General features: G+C 42.2%; 1 protein-coding gene across 2 annotated transcripts in view; it reads right to left on the bottom strand.

Moving 5' to 3' along the window:
- Positions 1-16,260, bottom strand: part of MTUS2 (microtubule associated scaffold protein 2) — a 323,283-nt gene extending 307,023 nt beyond the window's left edge. For both annotated transcript variants that reach the window (XR_014897855.1, XM_085321758.1), the window contains exons 1-2: positions 16,178-16,260; positions 6,119-6,192 (exon numbers count right to left, since the gene is read on the bottom strand). The gene's annotated coding sequence lies outside the window, so the exon portion shown is untranslated. The remainder of the gene's footprint in view (positions 1-6,118; positions 6,193-16,177) is intronic.
- Positions 16,261-16,279: the final 19 nt, after the last annotated feature.

Consider the following 16,279-nt stretch of genomic DNA (forward strand, 5'->3'; position numbering starts at 1 on the left):
TATCCTTTGTTGTGTTTAACTCATCTTTTGTACTGAAACAGTGCTAGGGAGAAGGATCCCTCAAAACTAAGCCACACAACCTGGAAAATRAAGACTCTTGTACGGAAGCATTACAAGCAGACTCCTGCTCTGTGGACTGAATTGTAACTAGATGCTTCACTGTACAAACAGTGCAACAGTGGTGCAGTTATACATASGGAACTTCATTTCTTCTGCAATCCACCCAAACACATTCAAAACATTCTGCAAATTCTGTGCTCAAGATACTCAAAGTCACCCAAATACCTCAGTGCTGAGCACAACATAACACTGGGCTGGGTGCGTTTCTTAGACATGGTCATTTCATTCAAAACATCTTCTGCCTATAGAGCTCCTTAAAAACCTTCAACCAAGGCTAGGTGTGTGTGAATCCAGTTTTGGCAAGATCAACATCACATATTAAGTCACTTATTTCACATAGTACAAGAACCTGGATTTTGTACTGTTTGGGTTTTTGTTTGTTTTTGTTTGGAAGGTTTTTTAAGTTATGTGTAACAGCTATTTGATAAGACTATACTTCTAATAAGTCTCATTATCACAAGGCATGACAAGAGAGAAAACACATTAATTTTCAACCTCAGTTAYTATCTTTTTCTGCCTTAGCTGCTGTATAGTCAGCCCCAAAACACTGCATGAAGATCAGTTCATGAATTTCACCTTGTCTGCACCCCTGACCATTGCACAGCAGCTTGGCAGCTATCTTAGTCTTGCAAAAGGCCATATAGAGTGGCATCTGCAAACTGCAGAGGTCTGACAAGCAACAGCCTCTTCATGTCAGCATAAATTGCTGTCAAAGCTTACAGAATTTCAGTGCCAGAGCAAACAATGATTTCATCAGTATTACCAGTATCTGAATAGCTTCCTTAAAACTCAATTTGTTTCACTGAACTCTGGCTTACAACTGTATTGACTGGGCTCACAGTTTCAACAGAAGTTAGAATTTTTTAAAGGAATTTTAGTCCTAATAAAGGCTGAGAAGGTAACCAAAGATAAAACACCTACATGGTAAAAATCAATACTAAAAATCACTGTACTTATTTAGGAGAAAGAGGATGAACCAGAGGTAATGTACATGCTGGTATCCACAACAAAGAGAAAAGAGCAGAATCTGGAATATTGGCAAGTCACAAGATGAGACAGTGGCTGAGCTCARGTAGAAAACCATGAAGTGAAAGAGAAGAGTGAGGCATTCTGAACATACAGCCTTAAAAGTTAAGAAATACTGACAGACCTAATCTTATTCTGGCAGAAGACTGTTTCTGAAAAATCACTTTACTATTAAGACACTTCTGGAAATTCTAGAAGTTTAGGTCAATGTTTTTAAATACAAAATTAGCAAAGTCAGCTCTAGCTAATTCTATATCCAGCAGAATGAGGTGTAATACAGATGAAGCATTTAACTAAAATGTTATGACTGACTACAGGCAAAGAATAATGCTCTGATTTCTTTTGCAGTGGGCAAACAGAATGTAGTTCTAAATAACATTTCACTTGTTGGAATATTTTAGAAAAACAGTTTTGCAAAGATGAAAACAATTATGAGCAAAATTGAGCAGGAGGAGATAGTCACRTAAAAAATATATTAGAAAGGATCTGCCTAAGAATGCTTTATTACATGCCAAAAGAAAATCACTATACTACAATCATGAAAAGATACTTTCTCTGGTGTAAAAAAATCCTGGCTAATAAGGACCATGACAGCAGCAGAGAAACCTGTAAAATAAACCCACAGTTTATAACAGATGGGAGAAAAAAANCACACACACACACACTGGTAGCAAAATTAACATTGCAGAAATGCAAGCAACTGATGGAAGTAAAAGCAAAGAATCATTGAAAAAAAGCTATGGTGAGGCTTATGGCAACAGGAGCATCTTCCTAAATATAGCAAGGCCATGTAAATGCCAAGACATGACTTCAATAATTAGGCATGGTAGRTAAAAGTTAAACATAATACAGAAAATGCCAATGAATTTGACAATTATTTCTGTTTTGTATTCAGAGATGCAAGATGCTATATTCACATCTTAGAGTGATAATGAAATAAATTCCATGCCATCAGTAATAAGGGAAAACTTTAAATAAACCCTCAGTTAAAAACCCTGCACTCAAGAGCAGAAAGCAGATGTACCAGTAATACGTCCCAAATCACACAGACTAGGTTTCAACAAAARTATGAACACTAGAGAAGTTCCTGATGACTACAGAAAGCTAATGTTGAAGCAATATTAAAAGGCTAAGTTGGATGACCTAGGCAACAGTGGAGCAGTTTAGACTGGAATCAGTAGGAAGCAACATGAGGGAAAGGTTACCATGGGACACAATCAATAAGGCATTGAAAGACAGCAGCRTAATTAATGCCAATCAACACAGCATTATGGAAAATAGGCCTGTTCATGTAAATCTGATCATTTGTATGCAGTTACACCACCRTTTGATAATGGTAACTACGCTGACATGACATAATGTGAAATTAGGAAGAGAAGTATATGTCTAATTAAAGTCATGCTATACATGACATCCTGATTTAAAAGATTTGCTGTATTTCATCAACATAGCTCATAGTAAATGAATTTTATAAGTGACTAAGCATCTCATAACAGACACTTGGTCAGTTCAATGGGGGGAGGAAGGGGGAAGGAGGTACAGTGTTCGGAAGCTGAAGATGAGAGCTACAGGCTGCCTTATGACAAGGGCTGTTAATTACTACATTAATTCACCTGTGACATTATTGATTATCAGTAATAGAGAATCTACACTTTGGTCTCTTTCAGAAAAATATGCTAAGCAGAAATCAAGGAACTAGTGCTGATAAACCCCRCGTTTCTTTGATCAGCACTGAGCAGGCAGTAAGACTAGATACTCATGTGGTCCCCTCTGGCCTTATAAATTTATAAGTGTAGGAAACAGTGACCCAGACCTTATTAAACCCTCTGGAATTTAATGCAATAAATTGACTCATGCTTAATCCATCTGATACAGTATGATGTCTTGAGTATTTCTATGGAATTTCAACCATAATCCAGTGTTAAATAACTAGATAACTAAATTGTCAAGCTGCTTCCTTGAATTTCTGCTTTTAGATGGAAGAACAGCAAAAACTTATTCTTTTGAACCTCTTTACTAGTTGTTTTCATAAGAATAGAGAATAGTATTGAATATTTGATCCAGGTCTTTTCATGTAGACCACTTTGACCCATTCCTTATGAAAATTTAAAATACCATCAGAACAGTATTTCTCAGATCTATCAGAATGTTTCCAATCAGGTACAGCTGTGACAGTAATACACTAACTTTCCACAAACGTATCTTGAACATGGCTATGCTTCTGTGTACATGAAAGAGGGACTTCACCTTTCCATACTTTCTAGGATCTGTACAATAAAAGTTAAAGTCACAATCTCTTCCAAACACATTTGGTTCTGCCTATTTGAAGCAAGATACCCAGTTCTTGCAGATAACTCTGAAATAGGCCAGGAAACATTACTCTCCCAGGTTTGCAGCAACCACTCACATTTAGAGTAAAATGCAGGTGACTATCTCTATTTGACATCTATCCCAGCACAATTTTCTACTTTAGAAGCTCACTGGTTTAGCCCAAGTTGGTGAGAGATTCCTCCCCTCTTAAAAATYGAATGCTCTTAATCTCATTATATATGAGAAATACATTTCAAAGACTCCCAAGGTTTTTTCAGCTGATGGCCTTTGATTTATAGTCATTCTTCTATCCATAAGGAATCAAAACCTTCAAACTTCACTTTTCACAGGCCTTATTTCAAATATCATTGACACATGAGTTCACAAAAGTGTCAGAGGACATGTTAGTGGCACTGCTGCTATTCAARTATCTATTAATAAACAAACATACTTAATGGAAGGAAAAATTTTAACATTAGAGAAGACTAGTGAGGATTTACTTCCTCTGCTTTTTTCCTTCCTGGTCTTATCTGATTTAAACATGATTAAAGAATTCCAGGACAGAGTTAACTGTACAATTCCATTCTATGGATATTGATATCATYCTATACCTGGTCCAAACACTACAGCATCCTGAACCAAACTGAAATTCACTGGTGCATATATATGTACATATATGTAAGAAATTAAGAACACRTAACAAGATTCTTCTGCATTTCTCACACATGAAGTTATTTGTGCTTTCTTTCAGCTCTGTAGAAAATTCCTAGTGTCAGATCCCATCTTGGACATTGCCAGTTCACAGCAGTGAGAGCGCTGTATACAAGATCATTCTTTTCGTGCTCTAATATATTTTTGTAAGTCTAAACAGCAGCACTTCCACCCAAAGTCATACAACCTTACCTTCACTGGTTGAGTTAGAGTTACAGCCCCATTAACAAGAGGACAGACAGTTATAACTGCTTTAAACCAGGAAAGTCATTTGTATATGGAAAACCAAAAAAAGGCAGTGGGAGGCACTTCAGCACATCCTTTGCATGACAGTGCAGTGTCTTGCACGTGCTTCCCCTCAGACAAACAAAAAYGTACATTAGCTTTTCTCCCTTCCGTATCTGGCAGAGTGCTGGATAACAACGCAGCATGCATAAATACAAGATTTCCTTCCGTCAGCATTCAGCCACTTGACTGATGCAGGATTGTAACTAGGATAAACTTGCCACCCAGAAGACAGCAAGAGAGTCACCTGTTTTAAAGCCTAACACATCTTCTGTGACTGAGTGTGACTGACAGAGAAACAGCTTTTGACTTGGGTAGAGGTGGGATAATTCTCCAAACTCCTATAATAGCATATGGCAGCATTCTACCACAGGCATCTGTCCACACTAATGAACTCCTTGGACACCAGGGTTACACTGGCAAGGTGTCTGCTTCATGCGACTCCAAGCTCTGCCAGAGTCCCTGGTGGGCTCAGTCTAGGCTCAGCACTAGTCAATCTTCTCCAGTCAGGCTGGTGTTCTGTCACATAAGGGAACAGGATCAGAACTAGTCCCAGGAGAAGAGACGARACATGCACTAGGCATACACTGTTTCTCACTACTCCTTCATATTACTCAGAAYAGGACAAAATGCACAGGAAGCTGGTCAAACCCTTTAGAGTTCCCCTTCAGGCCTCCACACCCTATCGATGCATGGGGAAAGTCGAGGCCTGCTGTAAAACTGGACACAGYATCAGCCACACCACAACAGGATGTGATGTCCCACTGCAACCTKATCATCACAGAAAGGGGCCTCTGGGGTCAGCCCTTGTTCTGCAAGCCGGAGGCTACCTCTGGCCAGGCCAGTGCCAGAGACACCTGGCCAGCCTGCTTGCAGGCTGAGAGAGGAGGGAGACAGGAAAGATGCAGCTCACGGCCTCCCTTGCCTAAGTGCAGCCAGCACAGGTCTGGGGAGTAGTCCTGACAGTCAGTCTCCCACCACAGCTTTGCTGCACTGTTTCCATCTTCCTGAGTCATTTGAGGCTTTGGAACCATTCTCAGCACATTGCTCGTGGATGCTACGAATGAGAGCGCTGATGGTCCCAGCTAGGCAGCAAATACTGCTCCACAGCTTGCCAGCATAACTGTTTTCTACACCAGAAGAGTCACTGCTGACCTCCTAGAGGCTTCAGCAGGCACTGTTACTGTTCATGCCACTGAAACACCACAGCATGACCTTACCAGGAGCTGTCACAGTCATGTCCTGGCCAGTAGAATTATACTCTCCCTCCATCCCAAGCATAAGAGACTATAATCAAATATTGTGATATATCTTAAAAACATTCCAAGAAGAGACTATACAACAGACAGGAAATAAACAGATTTCATTGAGATATTCATACCTAAACTGATATACCATACATATGCAACATATACTGTACCTACCAGACAGAACTAAAAAACAGTAGGAAAAATTAGGTCTGTTCGTTCAATAAGTGCCCACCAATATAGAAGTCTTATTGTCGGCTTTTAAGTCCCTTTCTTCTGCTTTGCTTATAGATTCATTGGAGGGCATTTTTTTGGTAGGTAGAATAGTACTGACGTAAAAATGAAAAACTGTTTGCAAAGAGTTCTTCAGTAACAAATAAGATCAAACTTGACATCAATAACATGGAAGAAAAACTTACCCAGAGTGGTAGAAAAACAAATTTTATTTCCATTGGTGGAAGTTGGCCCTAGAAGACAATCTCAGAGTGGAAACCTTTAAAAAGAAAATAGACTCATTAGAATCAGGAGGTTAACAAGGGCAAACACCATCAAATCTTTTGTAAACACTGCTGAAGATTAAACATCCTCCTCTACTTATTATGGTCCTATCTCAATTTCCTGTCATTAGCTCCAATGAGTTAGTTCTTGGTCAAAGTGACCGAAATGAAGCAATGCACCAATTCTGAAAACAAAACTTGAGAGAGAAGAGCATAAAAAGCTTAGTGGGGAAAAAAATCTCATTTTGTTCTTCCTCTGAAGTATCTTTAGAATAAGTCAGTGTTCAAGTCAAACTTATGTACACAAGCTGAGTGGGAAGACAAGATTAAACCTAGTCAGGTTTTGATTTATTTACAGATATTAAGGTAGTCAGTGCTATTTGACACCTTCTGCCTATACTAAATTTTGAGACGATGAGGGTGATGTATTGCTCTTCATGGAGATGTTAGCTCAATTTGTTCATGATGAGATCACTCAGGGAAAATTGAGGGAAAGAAAAGAACAGGATGAGGAAGATCCTCCAGAAAGCACACTGAAGGAGCTTCCCTTAAAAGCCAAGAAGAGAACGTAATCACTGRGAATAAACAGGAAGAAGAGAATGAGTTATATGTCAAAAGGAACCAGGCCAAAACCAGATCTCTTGCCTTTACCAGTGGTAGAAGAGGCTAAAACCAGACTACAGAAAACCAAAGATGAAACTAGAGGATCTTCCAGAGCAGGGTTGTGACCAGATCATGAGATGACACAGTATTAAAAACACCATGCAGACAACATCACTGATATAGCTGTTTATTTGTATTATGAGAGGAAAGAGGCTTCAGGGATTAAGAAATTAAAGTGAAGAGTTAGGGAAGCAGTATGAACGCAAGAGTAAGGATTGGGATTCAACTGTGGGACAAGCAGTGCAATTGGGAGAGAACAGGAGAGACCAAGTATGACAGAAGAGAAGGAAGAGTTACAGAAAAGGAAGAGGAAAGGCAGAAGAACAGCTGAGGGGAAAAGAAGCAGGTGAAACTCATGATCATCATTTTTTTCCTTTGGGTAAAGATCTCTTATAGAGAGAGGCACAGAAAACTGTTAGAAGATACTAGAAGATGAAGATATAAATAGAATTTTAGGCAAAAGATTTAATCAAATAGCAGTCTAAATGTGTTTTACTTGCTTCAATTCACAGTCACCATTTGTGATGAGCTTCACACAAGTGTGGTAAAAGTCTAAAACCCAAAGAAATTGGCAGCTCAACTTTCATTAGAGTGAAACTTATGTTTTAATAAAAAAAATTCTGTGTATGTCCCAGTTATTTCCCCCACCACTACCACCTTCCATTCTCCAGCAAGGCAGGTTACTTCTTTTCAAATAACTCAGTTAAATTAAGTTGTATGTTCAGCCTCATTAGCCACCATCTCCATTTCCCTGCAGCTTTAATTAGATAGGTCTCTTTGTGCAGTTACCTCAATCCTTCCCCCAAACAATCCCACAACATTGCTTCTTTTATTGCATCATTTTTCAAATGCTTCTAATTACACTGGAGGCAGCCAATGCTATCAGAGCAGAGAAGTGCTCTCCTATGGAGAAGGTAGGCCCAGAGCTGAATTGAAAGCTGGATGTGGGGAGGTACATGCACCCCTTGGGCAGTCATTTGGATGCTATTCCACACTTTTACCCACTTAAATCATTACAACTGATCAACACAACAGGCTACAGAGTGAAGAGTCAGACCCAAGCCTGATGCACGTGGAGCTAACTTCTCCCAGTAGCCTCCTGCTCCATAGCCCTACATGCCARATACAACTAGTTCACCTCCTTCAAGCTCAGCACATGAAGCCACAGGGCAGGAGAGGGGCTTTGGWGTCCTGTTGAAGCCACAGGGACATATGAGGCCCCTAAATTCAGAAAGGTGCCTGGCTGCAGCTCTTCCCCTGGTACACCTACCCCAGCATGCCAGAGACACATATCAGGCTGCAGCACTGTCCCATAGGGCAGACAGAGTTGGGAGAGCCTGCTTCAGCGGCCTTAAAAAAAAAAAAAAAAAAAAAAACTACAGGTCAGATCCTTGATTAAACAAAACACCAGAGCAATGTAGATGCAGTGCCAAAAATCATGAGACAATCTCAGTTTCAAGCTGAAAGCTTTAATACAGGCTAATGTTTCAGAAACCAAAAGAAAAGGTGGAAGATCAAGCTCTCCCCATAAGGAGCAAGACAACTTTTAAGCACATGATTTCTGCTTCAGCCCCTCTTTTCCTCTCTACTGGCAGAAAAAAAAAATCTTGCCAATCAGGAAGCCGTGCCTGGCAGGAAACCCCGAGAGCAAAGGATCTCTGCTCCCCAGCAACCCAGCAGCCCCACCAGAAAACACAGGCAGCTCATTTCCACCCACGGGCCACCAAGGGTCATAGGCAGCAAAGCACAGATTACAGCAACGTGGATTCGTTATGTAAGAGGCATGTTGCTTCCCTAAAATCCCAAAGACATTGCTGTTATATAATGGGAACAGTCAAATAGGGCAGCTTTTCAGTGATTTGATTTAAAAACTGCTGAGCAGCTACGACAACTATTCAGGGTTTGTCAGACTCAGTGTTATGTTTCCATTCTAATCAGTTTAACCTTAAAGCTGCCGTAGCTTACAGTGAGAGTGACTCAGCTCTTACTTAGCCCCAGGTCTCAAAAAACGGAAATGTGAAGCACATCAACCTGCGCCCATCTTCCCACCAGGTCCCAAGTGGAGCACAGAACTTGTATCTTCCAAACTCAGTCTCTAGGCTTTCGTTTCTTCAGCTAGCTCTATTGACGTTAAAAGACTACTCACATGAGTGAAGGCTGGGGACCCGGACCTAAGTTTTGGTGTCTGAATTAGACTGTGAGACCTGACAACGCTAGGGCTTTCACCAATGAAAGATGCAGGCTTATCTGGCAGAATTTCTGGAGTTCCCCGTCTTAAGGGAAATTATTACAGTAAAATAATTGTTAGCCATGCATCTAATTTTACTATATAATGACTATATGTGTGTGTACGTACACATATACACATACACAGTCATTTTAAAAAATATGCATATTAACAACAAAATCCATTGTTTCTGGCCTAGCTGTAACCCAGCCAACTCAAGGACTTGGCGCATGAGCCCATCAATATCTAGGATGGGTAACCGCWGGCATTTCAAGATGCCCTAGTCAGTAACTTTATTCAGCCTGCTGTCAAAAGGAAAGTGAGCATTTTGCTTAGTCTGGTTTTAAAAACTTATTTGTCTTCATCCAGCTTACACCTGGTAGCCAGAAAAACTACATTAAATATATATATATATGTGTGTGTGTGTGTATGTACATACATATTTTCCTATTCTTTTAATACACATTGTATTCTTAGATTCTCATGATCTGAAGGAAGGAAAAGCCCCATTTTTTTCTAGATGTTAGATCTATTATCTGTTCTTCTGGCTTCTCAGTCTCTCACCTTGTTGAAAGAATAGTGCTATTTTGGGCCCCCACATCGAATATTAGTCTTGATCTCTAGCATTAATTCCCAAGCAATGTATTCCAGTTGTGACCATGATATCGTAACCTTGGTCTAAGCTCTGGCTCATGATTTCAGTAGTACTTCTGCAAGTAGCAATTCGAATTCACTAATGCTCAGACAGATTTTTTTCTAGAAATTGTTTTATTGTTGTTTTTAATGCACCACTATCACATTGCATGCAGAATGACAGCTAAGCAGCCTTTCAAAGGAGCAAGAGAAGAATCTCAAGTCCCGACRGGTCTGGTGCCTCAGAACACACACATTCGTTTCAAGAACACTGCTCCGCTGAGAACACTCGAGCACAATCTAGTTTTAAATTTYGTATCTGCACCCAGCATCCTGTCAGCTTTCCCAGTGCACAAGCCCTCATGAGCCTTCCTAGACTTCTGCTATAAAAAAAATTACAAACTTGGAAGTACTTAATATGAAGCTTTATTTTTCCCCCAATCACAATCTAAATTTCTGTTCAATAACACTAACATACCCTGTAGTGCAGAAATAAATCACTCGGGACCGATCCAGTCCCTTTGAATTGTTCTGGCAGTATAAACTTGATTTTTTCCAATCCAGGGCAGTCAGTATAATAATTTTCCTCAGGTGGCTTTTCCCCATGTGGCTTCCACATACCCCATACAACGCCTGGCAGAGATGATATGTGCTGGAGGAAGTGAGCTAGCAGAACATCCCTGCTCTTAGGGCTACTCTTGCCTGCCAGACTGGCTCTTCAGCAGCCTTAGGATTTTTCCATAACTAGAGTACCCACATCGGGAAAATAAAAATGGAAGCCAACTCATTTAGAATAAGCCATCAAATAGTTAAAATCCAAAAAGAAATTTAACAGAAACAAATTAGCCAAGCATGCATTTTGGATGCTTGTTCTTTTTAACTACGATTTCAAAGGAAAGCCATCCGCCATCCTCCTCCAAGTGTTTGGTGATTATGGCCATGAAATGAAACTCACAGCTGTGCAGAGAAAAAGAACAAGTTATGCTTCTAGCTCTGCATCCCATGCAATAGCTATTTCAAAGTTTATCTCTGGGCATATGAAATAACATGGTGGAATAGCTCTGAGGATCATGCTGGGAGCAGCACTATCACTGCCTAAATGAAGAGTCATGATTCTAGTTTGGAAAGAAAACCCAAAGAATTTGTTCAACTTATATTTTTACCAATTTTGAGGAGAGCATACAGATCACTGATCTGTAAGTGATATCACAAACAGAAAAAGCCTGGGAGCTGCTTCTACACCAGATGCTTATGAGGATTAACTCATTTCTACAGAGGTTTGAGGTGGATGTCTCAGCTGCGTTTTCRCCATCCATTGTCCCTAACCACCCTGCAAGAATTGGTCAGGCTAATATTCCCTGTTTCTGAGGAGGAAGCTAAGACAGTCTTAAACTGACTTTACCACAATGGCAAAGCTTTTATCTTCAAGCCAGTGCACAACTAAAACCACTTCCTAAGCTATAAATGTACTGTAGAATGCCTTTAAATAGTATTCTACCACAAAAGGACCAAGAACTTTTCATTCATCAGAAATCAGTTCCTACGCTAACAAGTCATTCTCCCAAGAACTTTGAACCTGTTTGCCTAACTGCTGGTTTTATAGACACTAAAAAAACAACAAAAAACTATGAGTATACTAATACAGTTACTTAAAAATCATAGAATCAGTAAGGTTGGAAGAAACCTCTGGAGATCTAGTCCAACCTCCCCACTCAGCAGTGTCACCTACAGCATGTTAGACAGGGTTGCATTCAGGCAGGCCCTGAAGATCTCCAGAGAAGGAGACTCCACAACCTCTCTGGGCAACCTGGTCCAGTGCTCTGCCAATCTCACAGGGAAGAAATTCCCCCTCACCTTCAGGTGGAACTTCCTGTGCTTCAATCTCTGCCCATTGCCTCTTGTCCTGTCACACGGGACAACTGAGAAGAGTTTGTCGCCGTCCCCCTGACACCCTCCCTTCAGGTACTTATCCACATTGATAAGATCCCCCCTCAGTCTTCTCTCCCCCAGGCTGAAGAGGCCCAGCTCTTGCAGCCGTTCCTCATAGGGCAGGTGCTCCAGCCCTCGGATCATCTTTGTAGCCCTACACTGGTCTCTCTCCAGTAGCTCCATGTCTCTCTTGCAGTGGGGAGCCCAGAACTGGACACAGGACTCGAGATGAGACCTCAGCAGGGCTGAGTAGAGGGGCAGGATCACCTCCCTCGACCTGCTGGCAACACTCTTCCCAATGCACCCCAGGAGACCATCAGCCTTCCTGGCCAGGACAGCACATTGCTGACTCATGGTCAACTTGTCGTCCACCAGCACTCCCAGGTCCTTCTCTGCAGAGCCACCTTCCAGCAGGTCAGCCCCCAGCTTGTACTGGTGCCTAGGGTTATTTCTCCCTACGTGCAGGACTCTGCATTCACCCTTGTTGAACCTCAGGAGGTTCCTCTCCGCCCAACTCTCCAGCCTGTCCAGGTCTCTCTGAATGGCAGCACAGCCCTCAGGTGTGTCAGCCACTCCTCCCAGCTTGGGATCATCAGCAAACTTGCTGAGGAGGCACTCTGTCCCCTCATCAGATTGGTTAAGCAGGATTTCCCCCTGGTGAATCCATGCTGGCTACTCCTGATCACCTTCTTTTCCTCCATAGGCCTGGAGATGACATCCAGAATGAGCTGTTCCATCACCTTTCCAGGGATGGAGGTGAAGCTGACGGGCCTATAGTTGCCTGGGTCCTCCTTCTTGCCCTTTTTTGAAGACTGGAGTGACATTGGCTTTCTTCCAGTCCTCACGCACCCCTCCAGTTCTGCATGACCTTTCAAAGATGGAGAGCGGCCTGGCAACAACATCTGCCAGCTCCCTCAGTATCTGTGGTTGCATCCCGTTGGGGCCCATGGATTTGTGGATGTCTAGCCTGCCCAGAAGGTCTCTAAACCTTTCCTCCTCAACCAAAGGAAGGTCTTCCCTTCTCCAGACTCTCTCCCTCACATCCAGGATACAGGATTCCTTTCTTATAATTGAGGCCTGGTTTTCAGATGTTATAAATGCTTTGCAAATATGCAGAATGGCTGCAAAATGGTCTCTTGATAATGAGAGTAACGTGGACAGGTCTTTAGTTGGTATAAATCACTTCACTTGTTATTGGTATAAACTGCCCTGACTTCACATTTTCCCCRTTGCTTCTCATCCTACAAACCCTTACTCACACTGCCTCTCATTAATCCAATCACAGGAGACAGCACAGCATCTGGTTGTTATCTGGAGATCTTTTTTCATAACCTTGAGTGAAGTGTTTGACCTATCTACTTCCTGCTTCCTCATGGAAAATCCTAAATAGCAAGATGATATCCACATAATGGCAATGAACAAGACAACTAAGACTTCTGGGAGGCAAAACATCAAGTGCCTGCTCAGCAGTAAAAAGATGAATTTTCCTAGTCTCATTARGATGTTATTTATATTAGGCTAGTATCTGAATAAGTTATACAAAAATCTATCAGAATTACTTTCTTGAAGAGTGTTTCAATGGGTTTAAATTTGCAATTGCAAGCTCAGCTGCAAAACAAACCCTGATGCACCTATGCTTTGCTGTTCTTTGCTACTTCCCATTTCAACTACTTGCAACTTCCTTGAAAAACTGACTGCAAGCATGTTCAGTAACGATAACGTTTAAACAAAGCCAGCATAATTATAAATAACAGAAGTACTGCAGTTTATCATAAGCTGAGAAAGCACTTGCTAAATCAAGTGTGCTTCAGTGCTCTTTTTAGCAAATCTCAGCATCCAACTCAGGGGTCCAGTCCCCCCACCACCACACACACATACACACTGCCCCCGTACTGTCACAAGTATCTTTATTGGGATGTCAGTTATCATGCCTGGGTCTTTTCTCCTCCAAAACATTCTATCAGAGAAAAAAAAACACCACTGTATGAGCTGCTTTAATTTTTCCAGCCTCTATTGTATTGTGCTTTTCTTCACTTCATCTACCACCATTTGGTATTAAGAGTCAACATTTCATTACAACCTACAATTCTTTGCGCTATGCTGATTTCTGATGCCTCCTCCATTAAGTCACAAATTAAAAAATGCAAAAAAGACAAAGTTTTGTTTTTCTGACTCTTTAAAGTGTGGGACTTCTCACCGAGTCCTGGATTTCCTGCACAGCCATTGATGTGCTGTTGCACTTTACAGAACCTGGAGAACTGCACTTCCGTGGTAGATGAAATGTAGCAGAAGTGCAACTAGCTCTCCTCTCTCCACTATCTTACTAAATATCAAGCTTCAGTTACTGAACTATAGTTGTATTTTGTATAGAATTATACATTCCTAATATTTAGGCCAAGAGGCTTAAGCTATCTTSACATGCATTTCAATCACTAAGATAGTAAATAGCATCCTGCAAAAAGACTTTACCATATTAGAAGCCTTGCTGTAAAGGTAAACTAGCTTTGTATCTGACTTAAACCTACATTTGTCATTTTGAGCATCTGAAATAAGTTTAGATCAGTAGCCAAATCTCTGCTTCCATCCCTGAAGAGATAAGTATACAAAGAATAAACGATAGCATGTCAAACTACTTCAAAGAAACCACATCGGCTCAAGCCTTCCAAACCCTTTCTCACCCTCCTACTCTCAGGTAGGGACTTCCAAACTCTGAGAACAGGTCACTCAAAGAATCAGTTACAGGATTAGCTTTTGTACAGTAATTCAAATAGGTTTCAAATAGGGTTTGATTAGGTAGGGTCATGACCAAAAAAAAAAAAGTGAGAAATGCAGCCCTATCTTCATGCACATAGCTCAGTTCTACCACTCTTCTGCACCATAGACTATACTGMATTCCTTACCAGATTGCAGAGATGAAAGGAGAGACAAGTAGTCAGGTACTTTTAATTGCAATGAAAAATGACAGTCTGGTAAAGAGCTTATGCAGAAGGAGATACAGAAAAGCCCAGAACTCTGCTTCAAGCTAGGGGTGAGAAATAAAATAAAACCCATAAATACTATATAAAGTGAAAAGAGCATAAAAACAATATCTGTATGATATTACAAATCAAAACAAGGCATTTATGCATCATGCTATACTCAGCTCAGTTGCTGCCAAGTATATCCCTAATGCAGTCATCCATTGCAAACTAATAACCTGTATGCCAACACTTGACATTTAATTATCTTGCTACTGCTACCTTAATATCAGTAAATATTTCTAATGCTTGGCTTACTGAGAAATTTATTAATTTTTTGTTCTTCAAAGTTTTTAATGCAGTAATAAATKGCAAGGGTCTTGTTGGCTTGCCCTTTTCATGTTCAGAGTGATCCAGGATTGCTGGCTGCCCAACCCAGGTGTTCTTTGGGAACACACACAGATCTGGAGTGGGAACACAGAGCGCACCAGCCCTCCCAACACCACTGTTGCCTCAAGGACCAGTGACAGGAGCCAGGGAGTGAGGGTACAAGGAAATGAGTAAAAGAAGCAGAAGCAAAGGTAAGAAGAGGGATCGAGAGGCAGGGAGGTGTAAGATGCTCCAAGATCTACCTAAAATCTTGGAAATTACCAATCCACATGAACAGCTCTTCAGGCAGGGGTGTTTTATCTGAGAAGCAAGACCTGTAACCCTGTCCTCTCTTCCATAGGTTTGTCCCTTCCTTTCCTACTGGTTATATGCTAGTTCATCATTTATAGTAGCTGCTTTGTTATCTTTCATCATTCTTAAGTAATGACAATATGGTACTGTTTAACTCCATGAAAGGGGCAGAGCTTAATTGCCGTTTTAGCATTCTGGTGTAAACTCAATACTTGCATTGAGCTCTCCACTTCCAGCGAGTGGAGAGTGCTCAGCCCTGGCCAGCAGTCCCCTGCCCTCTCCAGCACCCAGCACCGCACAACAGTATCACACTCCTAACAGAGTGGGTAATTCAGGTCTCTAGCCAGATGCTATGCAGAGAGCAACACCCACTTCAGCCATGCCATTTATTAGTTTTCTTAAAACTTCTGGCTGAATAAAGTTGATAATATCTATAATCACATTTCAGTAAGTAGGTTTCACTCTGTTATTTTACCATCCCGACGCATGCCTCGGCCGCAGGCAGCAACGACCGGCGGCCAGCAGACCTTCCCCGCTCTCCGCACCAGCATTTCCGAGCGCTGCAGCCGGAGCAGCCTGCTTTTCGAAGTACTTTTTCGCCGACGGCCCTGCGCGGTGCGGCGCGCCGGGGCCGCGCTTCCCCGCAGCAGGGGACACGGCCCCCGCCGCCGCGCTGGCGCCCGGCTCCCTCCAGCCCCGGCCGGGCTGCAACCCGCAACCGCGCACCGCAGCGCCCCGTCCGCGCAGGGTGACGAGGAGGAAGAGCTGCAGGCGCTGCAGCCCGGAGCTGCAGCCGCTAAGTTGCGGCACCGGGAGGGGGGAGAAGCCCCCGGCGACGGGGGCGCTGCGGCTGCTCGGGGGAGGGGGGGGACCGCGGTGCACGGCGCTCACCTGGCTCCGCGCCGGTGCTTCCTCCCCCGCTCCGCGGACACAGGCAGGCGGCAGCGGCCGGCGCCCGCGCTGCGGAGCGGAGCGGGGCCCGGCGAGGAGGAC

This window comes from Rhea americana, unplaced genomic scaffold (assembly GCF_003343005.1).
Source record: "Rhea americana isolate MKP2758 unplaced genomic scaffold, rheAme1 scaffold_71, whole genome shotgun sequence".
NCBI lineage: Eukaryota > Metazoa > Chordata > Aves > Rheiformes > Rheidae > Rhea > Rhea americana.